The sequence below is a fragment of the Buteo buteo genome, chromosome 4 (assembly GCF_964188355.1).
Source record: "Buteo buteo chromosome 4, bButBut1.hap1.1, whole genome shotgun sequence".
Taxonomy (NCBI): domain Eukaryota; kingdom Metazoa; phylum Chordata; class Aves; order Accipitriformes; family Accipitridae; genus Buteo; species Buteo buteo.
In genome coordinates this window covers 37,711,167-37,725,435 of record NC_134174.1, presented here as the reverse complement: position 1 = coordinate 37,725,435, position 14,269 = coordinate 37,711,167, and the positions used below count along the sequence as shown (strand labels likewise).

Below are 14,269 nucleotides of genomic sequence, written 5' to 3'. Positions count from 1 at the left end.
GGCCGCCGCGTGGGGGCGCTGGGCGGGCGAGGAGGAGCGTGAGACGATTTGCCGCCGCGGGCGGTTGCGGAGGGACCGTTAAGCCGAGAAACCGTTGTCTGCGGTTAAAAAGAACACTTTTTTTGAGGAAAAAAAAAACCCCAAAAAATCCGTTTTAGAACGGAGATCGCCTCTTGGCCGTGGTGGCAGAGCGGGAAGGTGACACAAAGCTGTGGGGAGCGGTTCGGCTGAGCGCCGGGGGAGCAGGTATCCGGGGGGCGCTGGGCGTTACCCGGCCGGGTGCCCTCCGGGAATGGCGGCGGCGGCGGAGGAGGGGGGGTGGGGAGGGCGGGCTGCGCCCTCCGGAGGGACCCGGAACGTTCTGGAAGGCGGCGCGGGGGGCGGGTGCTGCCCCGGCTTCCCGGCACTCGCCGCCGGGGGCACTGGGCTCCTCGTCCGCCCAGGGCCCGGAGGGGCAGGCGGGAAGCTGGTGTCGTGCCCAAGCTCGGCAAAAGCTCTTGAGCATGTGTGTAAATGCTCTGCGAGCTGGGAGCCTGCAGCCTTCACCCCCCCTCACTCACCGCCGGAACACGTGTGAAATCGGCCATTTCCCCTTACGAAAAGTGGAAGTGAAGTTTTTCCCCCCCGTGGTTCGCTGGTGTTGATAGGTGATGGTCGCTCTAATTGAGTGGAAAAGTTAAAACGACAGCCCAAGAGGAGATAAAGGGTTTGGAAGACAATTTTCGGAAAATACAGAATGAAGAATGTAATTGCCCACCTGAATTTAAGAGACTTAGCTTTGTGGTGACTTCCTGAGAGTGCTGAGTTTTGTCGAGACCCAAGCTACCCACTACATACATCCCTCTATTCAGCGGTGCTGTGTGATTTTTAAATTTTTTTTCTTAATATTATGCTCCCAAAAGTGCCTTCCAGAAAGGCAGCTGTTTTTCTCAGTGCAATGACTGAGCCGCTGCTTTCTGCGTTTGTTTAAAACAAAAAAAAAAAACAAACAAAAAAAGCCTCTTCCCCTGCGCTGAAACGCCCGGACCCGCGCGGCTGCCCCATCCGAGTCGCCCGGGATTTGCCCGGCAGCGAAAACACCGCGGGCCGCCAAGGCGGGCCTGGCGCCGAGCTCAGCTCCGCCGGCGATCACGCCTGCCTTCCCGGGGCGCGGGGAGAGCGCTGAGCAGAGGGAGGGCCGTTTGCTTGGGACCGGGCTTGCGGCTGCCCGGCGGGCGGTTGCCCCGCGGCAGGTGCGGCGGCCCCGTCAGCACCAGGGACAGGCGCCGGGACCCGCGGCGGCTGCGGCGGGGGGAGGCGGCGGGAGGCGGCGGCCCTCGGCCGGGAGCGCAGCTGCCCGCGCCCCGAGACCGGTGCCGAGCGCCGAGGCAGGACCGGCGTCTCGAGTGGCAGCGGTTAGCAAAACCTTTGGAAGGAAAGAGCCCGCGAGTGCCTCGCAGGTCGCGTACGGGAATAAATCCGGCGATGGCATCGCTGAAATGCGCAACGACCGTTTTGAATGCTTCCTCAGCGCGGCTCTAGCCTACTTAGAGAGTTTAGTATTAGTTGAGGTTTAGTGTTTCTCGTCTCAGGGGACCTCATGTCTCTTTATTCCACATGTGCGCCGTGCCTGAGGACTGACTGTGATGCACATTAAGCAAGCTCTTTTGGTCCAACACACAGGATGCATGGACCAGGCCAGGAAATCATGATCTAAATTATTTCTGTATTTATAGTTGGCCAAAGTTCGTATTCATAGCGATTGTGTCTTCATGGTAGTTGCAAAATTATTCCACTGACAAGTTGGCTTACATCCCTAGAGGAAACATTTTGCATCTTGTCAAATGCCCAAATACATTGCTTTTCACGGAGCATTAAAGTTATCAATAATTACCACAAGACAATGCAGTTTATATGAAAAGTTTGTCAGACCTAAGGCAACGTGCCTCAGGAGAGATCAGTTTTACCATGGATTATAAAACCAAAATCCCTGTAAGATTTTTTTCAAAAAAAAAAAAAAAGAAGGCCGAACAGAAAATAATGGGATGGTTGCTGTGGAAGGAAGAAAAGCATACCATACCTTTGTGCATAGTCAGTTTTATAGATCACTTACTTTTGAACAGCATATTAGATACCACTTTTTTCCAAAATTTATTCACAGCTAAAATTATACATGTCCTTAGGGAAAAAAGTGATTATGCTGACAGCAGTATATTCAATTTGTTTTTTAATAAAGAAAGCAATTAGAAAATTGATTTTAAAATGGCTGTTTGTGGCTACTGATGCCTCGAGCCATGGAAATACCAAAGTCTTTTTTTTAGAATTTCTTCTTATTACACAGTTATCAGCACTATGAACCGTTGCTTGTTAGATTGGTCTTGAGGCAGCAGTGAAAATGTATGGTAAAATGTAAGAAATTTACTCAAATCAATTTATTTAAACTTTGTGTATTTTATTTACAAATGGTGGTGCTAACCATCTCTTATAGTGATAGATACTTCTATATCTAGCAATTAATGAAAATAGTGGGTATTTGCAGGGGGTAACTGTGCAGTGAGGTGCTTTTCAAGTAAGTGATTATTTTAAACTGAAGTTGGTATAACAAAAGACCTAAATATCTTTTCCTCTTCAGCCAGAAAGCTTCAGAACTTCAAGAGATATTTCATTTGCAGCTTTGAATAATGCTTTTACAGTGCTGTAAGCCTCCCTCTTGTGCAAGTTCATACCCTGTTTGCATCAAGGCTATTTGATTCTCTTGAGGAAGATTAGGTGGGAATAAATGAGGGCAGAATCTGATTTTACTTTCTGTGGCACATGGCTAGGCATTTCTTCTGTGTGCTCTGTACTGGTTTCATCATAAGCTGTATGCATGTGCATTTAAAACCCTCCTCAGACCCTCAGTAGCGTGTTTAAAGGGGTAGGAGTTTTGATTGGCAGAGGCTTTTTGCAGTGGGATCTGTGTTAATGAATATCAGGATGAAAATACATGCTTTGTTATCCTTGGAGTTAGCTGTAGCTCTTTGCCATCCTTTGAATTCCTCATCGACTCTGCTGTCTCTTAGCAGCCCTCTTCAAATAACAAAAGCTGCAAAATGACCACAAGTAGTTCTACTGCAGATGAGCAAGCCTTGTACAGCAGCATAATTGATGACTTAGGCAGGAAAGCATATCCAGATGGAGGGCAATTATGTTTATTTTATTATGAAAAGGGTGATGATCTGTTAGATTATTCCATTCTACATGTGCTAGAAAGATTGTATTTAGATTTAAGGGCTTATACCTGAACCTCTACAAGGCCTCTAGCAACCTGATTGTCTGCTCCCTGGTAAACATGTCAGCAAGGATGACTGCAAATTGGCCCATAATCCTGTTCTGATAAGTGGCAGATCAGTTTTGCTTCAGCATTTGTTTTTGTTTGAAATGGTGGAATCCACTAGCTTGTGTGTTGCTCATTGAGTCACTCGAGGCCAGGGAATTTTGAAAGTATGGGACCTCTACCTGCTCAGCACTCTCTGAAAGACTTGTTCCCAGAAAACACTTGTTCCCAGAAGCTTGTGCCTGTCTTTTGGAGGGACGAAATCCTCTGTCCTCTTTCTGTGGCAAGCATTAGTCACAGTATTAAACTTGCATTTTAGATAATGTTTCAGAAATACATTGCTGACCTACCAATGGCCTTGGAATAGTTCTGTGAAACACCTTCAGGGTCACCGCTTAGTACAAAAAGCTGAAGACTGAGACTACTCTGGCCAGGCCATCCTGTACAAACAATCCTATTTGCTTTCTGGAAAGTAGCTTACTGGTAGATTTAGCTGTCCATTTTTCTCTGTGACTCATTCAGTGCGATTTGCATTTGACCCATGAGTTTCATTCCAGCCTGGACAATTTCCTTTCTTGGGAAATGTGGATAGTTATGTCAAGGGCTAATTCTGGGTTTTCCACAAGTCTTTCTCCAAGTCTTTTGTCCTTTCTTTGAATCACAATCTGATCTCCCCAACTGTTGCATTAGCTGTTCAGCCTCAGATCAGTCACAGAAAGAGTGTTTTCCTCATGAATATGCCCCTCATTTTTCATAAATTTCTGCAATATGGTTTCATTAGGGTTATGAGGCATTTTAGTAAGCTATCTGCACAGTTCAGTTGCAGTAGCTGTAAACTGAAGGTACAACCATCACAGATGGAAAGAAATGTAAAAGAACGATTGCTGCCCAACAAGGCTGGCCTCCTTAGCTACTGAGGCATTCCTCGCCAGTGATGGTGTTAGGAAAATTAGCGTGTAAAATAAATACACTGCAGCACAAAATATGGATGTGCTTTCTCCCAGGATAATGCTTTTGACGTCTGATCTCATTCCCTGCCCAGCTGAAGGGCTTACAGTTCTGAGTTCAGAAATAAACTAGTGATAAGTGTGGCTTTCTGGGAGCCTCTACTTGATTGTGACCAATAACAAGATACTACCTTTGGTTTTGATGGATTGTGTAGGTGTTATTTCTCTATGGTGACTTTGATGTGACTGTTCAGCAGAAGTGCTAACTTTTGGAGGAGTGCGGATCTGGGGTGCATTTGCACTGTCATTTACCCAGACTATAGCAGCTCCAGTAAATGAGGCCATTTGTGATTGCTTATTGCTTAGCAGTTCTGACTTTCACTGTCCTTTGCACATGCTATGTAAGGGGGCAGGAGATTCAGTGGTCTGTTCCTTCTGTCATTAGCAAATGAATAAGCAATTTGCAAAACAAGTCATAATTTTCACTTCCCTTCTGATAAAAGACTGGAAGGAATTTCTTTAAAATTAGGACAATAGACATGTCCAATTAACAGTCTGATTCACGTGGGATCATAGCTTAATTTCTGGTGTTGGCAAAAATAGCTGCCAAAGGAATCTAATATTTGGGGTTTTCAAAATTATTTTATTTTGCAGAAATTTTACAGAAAATCTTAGGAAAATGTAACAAGCACAGCTCAGATGAGAATCATATTCTTCGAGTGACTCTACTTTGGTAATTTTACCCTTGTAAGACAGATTTGTCATTCCCATTTTCAGTCTTAGCAGTTTGGCAAAGTTCCTAATGTTGCCCACATACAAGAGCAAACAAACAAGCAAACAAAACAATCCATTCGTCAAGCTGTTACATAGAGTTCAATAAAACATCATGAATTGCAACTCTAGAGTTTTGCTCAAACATAAAAAAGAAGGCTGTCTGTGTGGTAACCTCCTTGGACTGTTCCTGTCATTTCCCTGAGCTACATTAGTAGCATAACATTCCTAGTACAGGGTAAAAACAGAGTTATGGCAGTAGGTAATTCAAGATGGACTGTCAGCAGGATGAACCCCAGCAACGCAGCTTGACTCATAATGCCGGCTGCTTTCATACTTGGGTTCAATCCAGCCTCAAAATGTCAGTGTTGACTACACAATATTCACAAGCCTTGTGCTCCAATTTTAGACAGAAGAAAAGCTGGAATTCTTAAGTTTAAACTTGATCTGTTTTAAGTTAGTTTGTCTAAATAAATGTTGGCCTCTTAATTCTAGCTCACTGTTCAACTGTAAGTATTCAGTTGTAAATGCATGCTATTTGTATGAAGGGAAAGGTGAATCTCTTCCCACCTGCTTCACTCAGTATCTCTCTGCATCTCTCAGTTGAACGCTGATTAATCCATCATTGCATCTTTCTTAAAACAGGCACTGCTAATCCTCTGTTTGAGTATGGAAAAAAAGATTACAGTTTGCATCCTTTATGCAAAACATTCTTAATTTTGCCTTGCAGCACTCTAGGAGTAAACAATGTGCCCATTTACGGATAAACTTGGGTGCTGCAGTAAATTGAATTGTCAAGGTCACAGAGGGAGTTAATGCCATACTCTGGCTCAGAACTGATTATCTTTGATACTTACCGCAAAGTAGTGTCAACTGAGTATCAGTCTCATTGAGTTTGATTACTTGGTGCCTTGATCTGATGATTTGTTTGGTTGAAGCTATGATTTATTGAAACAATTTTAGTTGTGACATCTGAAGACTAGGATAAACTTAGCTGAGAAAACTGTGAGCCAGTTGGCTCTTCCAAATAAGGGCTTAACTCAAGCACCACTTTTCCTTGAGCACTAAAAAATTGTGTGAGCATTAAAACACATATACCCAGAGCCTTTTAGAAGAGGTATTTACAAAGGGATATATGACCTCTAGATTATCCAAATGAAGAAAGACTGCCCAGCTCACCTACTTTAACAAACCAGAATTAACAAATACTTTGCTTTGCTGCTGCTACATTCACTGCATCAAAGCAGTAAAGGAGAAGAAAAATGACCCACACTTTTCTGAGAATTTTTCATTTAACTGTAAATAGAACATGTGAACTGGCTCAGGGGCTTTTCTCACAGTGACCTACAAGTAGTACTTTGGCCACTTTGCAGTTGCAGGTAAAGATAATGATTTTAAAATTAAACTTGGCAGCCACTGGAGAATGACTGCAGGTATATTGTTTTTTTCAAAGGGTAGCATCTTGGTGCCCCACCTTTCAACATCCCACAGAATTTTTCCTGGCACTTCAAGCATAAATTTGTTTTAACACCCCCACCTCAACAGATAACCTGGAGTAAGCTATTATTGTAGCAGGATGTCTGTTAAAAGGGAAATAGAACAAACTAGACTGAAACCTAGCACAACAGTTTTCATTTAATACATTTATGCTAGCAATCTGTCCTGCCAGTTACATAAATCTACACAAGAGAATATGTGCAAAAGCAAACATTTGCTACTCAACATCAGTTAGGAGACTGTAGCCAAATGCTCCAACAAAATACAGTGACAGAACTACTTCAGGTGAGGACTTGGCTATTTAATAACGATTTAACCAAAGTCGTCTCAGTTTTCATTCACACAATCTTCCATTCCTTTCCTAGTGTTTTCAGTTGTGCTGGGAATAAGGGAGGAAATGAACTCAAAGCAAGAAGGGCAGGGGAGGGAGTGTGCTAGCTAACTTAGCTTGATTCTCCCAAGTCGTCATTTTTTTCCTATTTGAAAGGTGTGTAGGAAGATTGTTTCTCAGTTGAGAGGAAGGACAGTCAGGAATGTCTTGATGATCAGATGCAAAATGTACAACTCACTTAAGGCAGGAACTGACAAATCAGCTATGTAATTTGCACTTGCACAATGTTTTCATGCAGTAAGCAGAATGAAGGACTGGTAGAGAAAGGCACACCATGTAAAAAAAATGTTCTTGACTACCTCTGTTCAGTCACAATAAGTACAATAAACAAATGAATTTAATATGTAGCTTTATTGGCAATTTTAATAATAAAAAGTTTCTTTAGGGCCAGCCAAGCTTTCCAATGGAGTTTCAGTGGCCTAGGGGAGGACAAGTGGGATACAAATTCAGGATCCTATTATATAAGTAACCTGATTCAGTTCCCCCATGTTTGAAAGGAATGCAGGAGTTAAAAAGAACAGAGCTCCCAGACAAGTCAACAGGATTGTCTTATTCCTTATTCCATGTATTTTATTTTGTTCCTCAGCCCTTTCCTTTACATGTTGGGTGTCAGTTGTAGAGGGACCAGAATGAAAGTTCCAATGAAATGTGTGCTCTGTGATGAGCTTTTTTCTTTTGATGAGATCTTTCAAACTGAGATCAAGTAAAATAATAACAGTCAAATTATAACAGAAGTAAAATAGTTCTGCTGGAACCAATGTTTCTTAAGTAGAGCCAAGCCACTAGCTCTTGGAGGGAGGAAGCAGAGAAAGACAAGTGCCTACAAGTAGTCCCATGTTGAAACAGAAACATTATGGTGTCCTCCTGACTTGTCAAATCAACCAATATTTTGAGTGTAATTTGCACTGAATATGTAATAGTTGGGACTGTTGCATTAGTACTTAGGCTGGGACTTCCAAAGAGTTTCAGTTGCTGAAGTTCAATTCAATATCCTTTGCACAAGCAGGATCCTTTTTCAAATCTCTGTCTCCAGTCCTGAGAGATCTAAAACTGAGGAAGAAATACTAGTATCGTGACAATCTTAAGCAAGTAATCACTAAAACACAAAGTGCTTAGTAGGGGTTGTTGCTTTATTGCCATGGGACTTCTTGTTTTGTTTTAACATTTTTAACTGACAAATTCAGAACTGATTTGAGATCCATGTGAAGTGGTTTAACTGCCGTAGTTTTCTGTTCAGAGAAACCTCCTTAAATAGTGAAAGAAAAATTACATCTCTCTGAAACCCAGCTTCGATCAGGATCCACCTCATGTGGCTGAATCATTATGCTGTAAGTCCTTACTGGTATCATGCCGTTCCTGTATGGCTGTTCCGGTACAGCATGTGGCCTTCGTCATATTTTGCCAAAAGAAATGCACTCACCTTTTCTAAACCCCAAATCCTTGGTTTCCCAGAAATGGCTTCCAATGATGTTGGACAGTCAGCTGTGTTATTTTGAAAAATCCTGCAGTAATTTTATTTTTAAAAGCTGGAATTCAGGCAGCTCACACTATTGCCATGTTCATGACCTACTCTAATAAGCAATTGCCTTTGTGCTGTGACCCAGTGAAAATGGAGCAGGTTCAGCTGTGATGGGGATTCTTTCTATTTCAGGAAACAGCACAATGAAGGGAAGCTGCAAGATGCAGCTCTCTAACGCATGCTGTGGCCTCCTTAGCCCTGTCTCTGAAATCACTATGGTCTGGCTCCTACACATGAGAAAAAATCAAGGAGGGTCGAGTCAGTGAAAGAAGCAAGGAGAAATCTGACACAAGATGGTAACTCTAAGTTCCTTTTCTGATAGTGGCCCACAATGGGGAAGAGAAGAGGCATGTTTCATATGAAGTTATTGTGTTTTGCGACACTTCAGGATTCCCTAGCTTATTTATGGTCACTTTATTTTGATGCAGTGCTAATGGGTATCCTGAATCGTGTTCTCTATTTTGCTTCCTTTGCCTCTACCCTGACAATTTGGGGTAAAGCAAGAATTAAAGTGGGTGTGATTTATTGAAATGGAGTTTCACATGATGTTTCATGGAGTTTTCATGTTTATAATTCCTCCAGTCAAAATAAATGGTCTCTGCAGTGCCCAAAGAGAACAGCTTTTACTGCATGAAACTTATTTCTCATCTGACTGAACATAATGATCCGGCACCTGAAAGATTGGTGTGGTTTTTTCTTTTTCAGAGGAATCATTTTCAGAGGAATCATTTTCAGAAGGAATCTCTGCAGTGAATATGACCAGCCACTGAGCTGCCTGATGCTACTACCTCAACTCTGTCCTTCATCAGATTAGGTTCTCTTCTTACTTTACTGAGCAGCAGCAGAAAGTGAGTTTTAACGAGTGCATCTGGAAAACAGCACTTCAAGTAAGAGGTATCGATACACATTAAGGGTTTTGCCATGTGTGTCTGTTAGAGACTTCAGCTGAGGAGAGCAGCATTAAAAGGATTCATATTTTTAAATAACAGTTGGAAGATTATTATAAACCCAGACTCCATCTGTTGACATGGGAAGGTGGAAGCATACATGATTTCTTTAAAAGCCAGGAGGGGGCTGTGTTTACTTAATGCTGGCTTTGGCACCTGTGGGCATTTGGGACTTCTTGGAAAGGGGTACTAGAAGTGTGAACTAATGAGAACTAGAAGAATATGGTGATACTGCTGGGAGGGCTTGAAAGCTGGACTGCTCCAGGACTGTCTCTGGGGTGAGTCACAAGGAATGCTTGACTGCAGGATCTGCCTGGTAGAAGGGAGCTGAGACCTGGGCTTACGGGCACTCAAGAGATCAGGGTTACAAAGAGAAGTGAGGTGAGAAACAGCTATTTCATGCTAGGTCCTTGGAAGGGGTAAGCAAATGCCTGCCCTCTGGTCCTGTGGATTAACTAGCAAAGAGTTGACTGGTCACTCATTGCTGGGAGTAGGGAAAATGAGAAGAATCTCTAGGAGATGTGGACTGAGCTGGGCAGGCTCTTTGCAGTCTGCACAACAGGGTGAAGGTGAACAGTGGCATTGGGAAAGAATTTCTAAATTCAGATCTGAAACTTTCGGTTAAAAAGAGGCCTTTTGTGCATGGAAGTGGAAGTTGGCCTTGAAAAGGGTAGCTCAGGTCTGGACAGGACAGAAACAACTATCTGAGGTTCAGAGCAGGCTGCACTATGAAGTTTTCTCTGATTTTCATTCTAGGCAATATCCAGGGAAGGTTGTGAAAATGTTGTTCGTTTGATTTTGTAGTGCTTCATCCTGTTAATGTTGCCCTTGTTTCCTGGATGGTACTGCTGGTCAATGACCCCCTTCTTGCATTGACAATTTTTGCCCCATTAATAGAGCAGAAAACCCTAAAAATTATTCTACTATCTGCCTGACTTTGCTGACTTCAAGGGACAAACCTTACCTATGAGGCCTCAGCCCTCTTTCAAGAATCCCTCTCTTAAATCATCTGTTAATTAGTTGTTTCTCTCCATAGATCTGTTTCAGCACCTTCTCCACAGATAGTTTTCCTTCTTGCTTATGTACCATAGAGCAAAATTTGATCCAGTGATTTTTAATATTCAGCTTCCTCAAGGGAATACATTATTACACATCAGGCTCTTTGATCAAAGAATGTACACAACTGCATGGTACATATTTTTATTAGTTACATTTTACCATTAAAATGCTTGATTCTACTTAACTCATGTTACAAAGTAAAGTATACCTGTAAATGATAACTGAAGTCAGTGTGGTGGGTGTCTGTAAATTATTTCTGTTGAGTAACTCCTGTTGAGAAAATGAATTACTATGCATCCTTTATCCACTTCAGTAACAATATCTGACTCTTGTAAGTAATGGTATAGTTTAGACTTTTTGATAACCGTACAGTAAAGGAAGAAAATGTGAACAGTGGAAAAAAGAAACTGTATTTCCAGTTGTGAATCTTGGAACAAACTGCAAAAGCTAGTTGAGGGTAGCCTTATGATGATGAAGAGCATATTATCTCTATTTTACAGGTAGAAATACTGAGATATGAGATTAAGTAATTTTCCCAAGGTCACACAGAACACATGGAAAAAACCAAAAATAGAATCTTGAACTTCTGATTCCAACTTTTGTGCATTTTCTCAGGACTGTCCTTCCTCCTCTTTGTAAGGGTTTGCTATACCAAAGTGCTTCCTGCTTTCTACATCAAATCACATTAGGCCTAATAACAATACAGTTTGCAGCTCAGCTTATCTATCTGTATTAACCTTGGCTTTAAAAAATGTGAAAATTAGGAGATTCATTAATGTACAGTTCCATGGAGTTAGCAGCAAATATTAGACTGGAAAAATATTTTGTAAACTCAGTAGCTTTTAGTACTGACCTAACATACTCTTAGCTCCTTCATTTCAGTTATGTGTCCTGAGGGGTTATGTAAATATTTATGCACATGATTAGCTTTAGGCATCTGAAAAACTTTATAAAAATCAATTATACCAACCCAAAGGGTGCATCTGGGCATGTGTAATACATTTTAAAGTACTGGGGTTTTTGAAGGAAGTGCTGTTACATTAGAGGTACAGTTACTTTCTGTGTGACCCTTCAGGCATGGCACTGTGTGGAACGGTATGGATTTTCCATTCTATTTTTCCAGTCAATGGAAAATATATAGCAGTTTTAAGTATGCCTGTAAGTGTCCCACAGCCTATTCAGGAAATGTCCTTCATGAAACTTTACATAAAAAGCTTGTGCTAGCCAATGATATAGTCTCAGATTTTTGTGTCTGTTTCTGAATCATCTTCTTACACACTTGTGGAAGTCACAGTGAAGTCTGAATGTTGAGGGAAAAGAATAATGGCTTTGTTTTTACACTGTGGGTAAAACATGGTGTGCAGAAGTTCCCCTTAGCAACTTTTTTACCTATGTGTCATGTTCATTGTTTAAGTGGCTGTAGCTAATTATTCTTAACAAGGTAGAACAGTGAAGTTGGATGATAATACTGAGAGCAGATTCTTTGTGGGGAGAAAGAAACACAAATTCATAAAATGCAATATATACTGCAACTGTGCTATCATAAAGTTTCCTGTTACTAATGTAGGAGATAACTATCTCCAGGGTAAACTGTAATGTTAGAAAATCATGTACGACTCTGTAGAAGAAGACATCAGACAGTAATGGACTAAGAGGCACATGATGAGCTTTACTTTCTGGTTATGTCTGTGTTTGTGTGCTGAGACAGTTTAACCTATGCTGCAGCTCACTCTGCTCTACAGCATACCTAAGGCTTGACTCAAGCCTGATAAAGTTAAAAAGGGTGTTTCTACAATTTCTACTTATCTTTCAAGTTACAGTCATCATCAGAAGACCTACTTAGGCCATTTTTGCTATGAATTTGTGTGCTTCTGAACCATAGATCTGTTGGATTATGACTGAGTATGTACTGTAGTAGCCCAAATGAAAGTGGGTCTTAAAAAGGTTCTCCAACATAAAGTCTCCTTGGCAAGGGTTGGTTAGAATTTTCCTGAAAGTGATAAAAAAAAATCTTTGATACTAAATCTGCATCAATACCGCTGTTTGTGTAAGTTATTAAAAAAAAACAAAACAAAACCAAAGCCAGAAGGGTAGGGAGGAAGAGTTCACTGTAAAGAGGGCTGAATCCCTTTCCATTCCTCCTAGCCACTGGTCCTACTGTTTACCCCCGTTTCAGGTGAATCTTGATCTTGACAGCCAATTTCATTGCCAAAAAGTGTCTGTAGGTAATATGCGAACCAAATACCATGAGGCCAGCTTTGTAGTCTAATATCACAAGATCCTGACTTCTCTATACACAGTGAGGTGATATCAGTGTTTGGAAAATGTACTAGCATTTTCCTACACTGACGTGACTCTTGCAGCATTTGGTTTGCTCTGTGAGCCAGGTACATAGAATTCCTGTGCTGTGTCTCCAGCAGAACCCTGCTGCTGCCAGGACTGCTGTAACTAAAAGAAGTACTTTCCTACAAAAAAAAATCTTCTTACTACTGTTTGTGCTTTGTATTAGACTGTTAAGGCTAGATTTGCTCTAGAGAAACTTTTCTGGCTTTATTAAGCGTACATTGGTAGTCTACTCGGTCTACTGTTCTTAGAAGGGATGTAAATAGGGCAACTTATAATTTTGACAACTGTGAACTTTGCATGAGTTTGAAAATGAGCATTTGGGCTATAAATTTGATGGGGTAAGGAAGGTATAGTAATCGTTTTGTTCTACATGAAACATTTAGTGTATGGGATTGTGGCCCATGTCTAGGGTTGCTAGGAGTGACAGTAGTAATAATTTATTTCTTTGTTATAAGATTGCTTTTATATAAACCTATTTATAACATGGGACTCCTTATATTCCTATGACATTATCAACTGCAAGGCTACAAGCACAAGTGTTTGAACTGAGATACCTGTTGCTCAGCCACTGAAATACCATTGTCTGATACTAACATTGCTTTGCAAATAAGGGCCCTCTCTCAACAGAGCCCTGTGGAAATAGTGGTTTCAGAAGCAGAGACAGCCAGATGCCCTGTCAGAGTTCCTGAGATGGTAATATCTTTCACTGAGGGATCAGAGGATGAGGGCCACATTGCAGCACTTCTTGGAATGGCCTAAGTAAAAAATGGCACCGGTCACACTGAGGAAAACGGGAACACGTGCAACTTACCTGTGTATGGCTCTAAAGACCTGTAGAAACACCCAAAAAGCATTGGAGGTGCCTTTGTTTTTTTCTGAATGTCAAGCCTGCTGTTTGTTTTGCTTATGACTTCAAGAAAAATAACTTTTGCTACTCTGTCTTACCCGAGAATGTGTGAAAATTTACTCAATGTCACATGCTAAATAACATGTTTTAGTCCAGTGGTAGACACAAAACAGTTTCCAAAAGTATGGAAAATGAGGCTGTAACCTGCAAAACATAGGGACTAATATTCCTGGCAGCATGTGAAAATTGGAAAGATTGGCAGCTTGTGACTGCTGCCTAGTGCAGTACTTCAATCTTGACTTGCAACAACCTTTTATTACACTGGCTCTTGGCACCTTCTTTGCAGGACCACCAATAGTGACCCATTGCTCAGCAGTTTTGCAGAATTGCTGGGATAATCAGACCAAACATTTTCACTTGTGACCCACGTCTGAATTTGAGCTCCAGCCCATGGAGGTGAAGAGCTTGTCTGTTAACTCACAAACCTGCTTGCTGTTGCCTTTGCCAGCAGGCTGCTCTATGAACAGCTGCTGTAGTACAAAAGGCCAAAGGGAAGCGCCTCAGTTTTGCCCTAGTCCTTTCACACCTCTAAGTCACTGGAACATGCCCAAGTGCATGGTAAACTACAGGCAGTCTCTCTAGTGCAGAAC

At 41.8% G+C, this 14,269-nt stretch overlaps 1 long non-coding RNA gene across 1 annotated transcript in view; it reads left to right on the top strand.

Annotated features, from left to right (window-relative positions):
- The first annotated feature begins 78 nt into the window (after positions 1-78).
- The window catches only part of LOC142030093 (uncharacterized), an 84,650-nt gene continuing 70,459 nt past the window's right edge, over positions 79-14,269 (top strand). The window contains exons 1-3 of the long non-coding RNA XR_012650085.1: positions 79-246; positions 8,553-8,716; positions 9,126-9,314. This is a non-coding gene — a long non-coding RNA (uncharacterized LOC142030093). The remainder of the gene's footprint in view (positions 247-8,552; positions 8,717-9,125; positions 9,315-14,269) is intronic.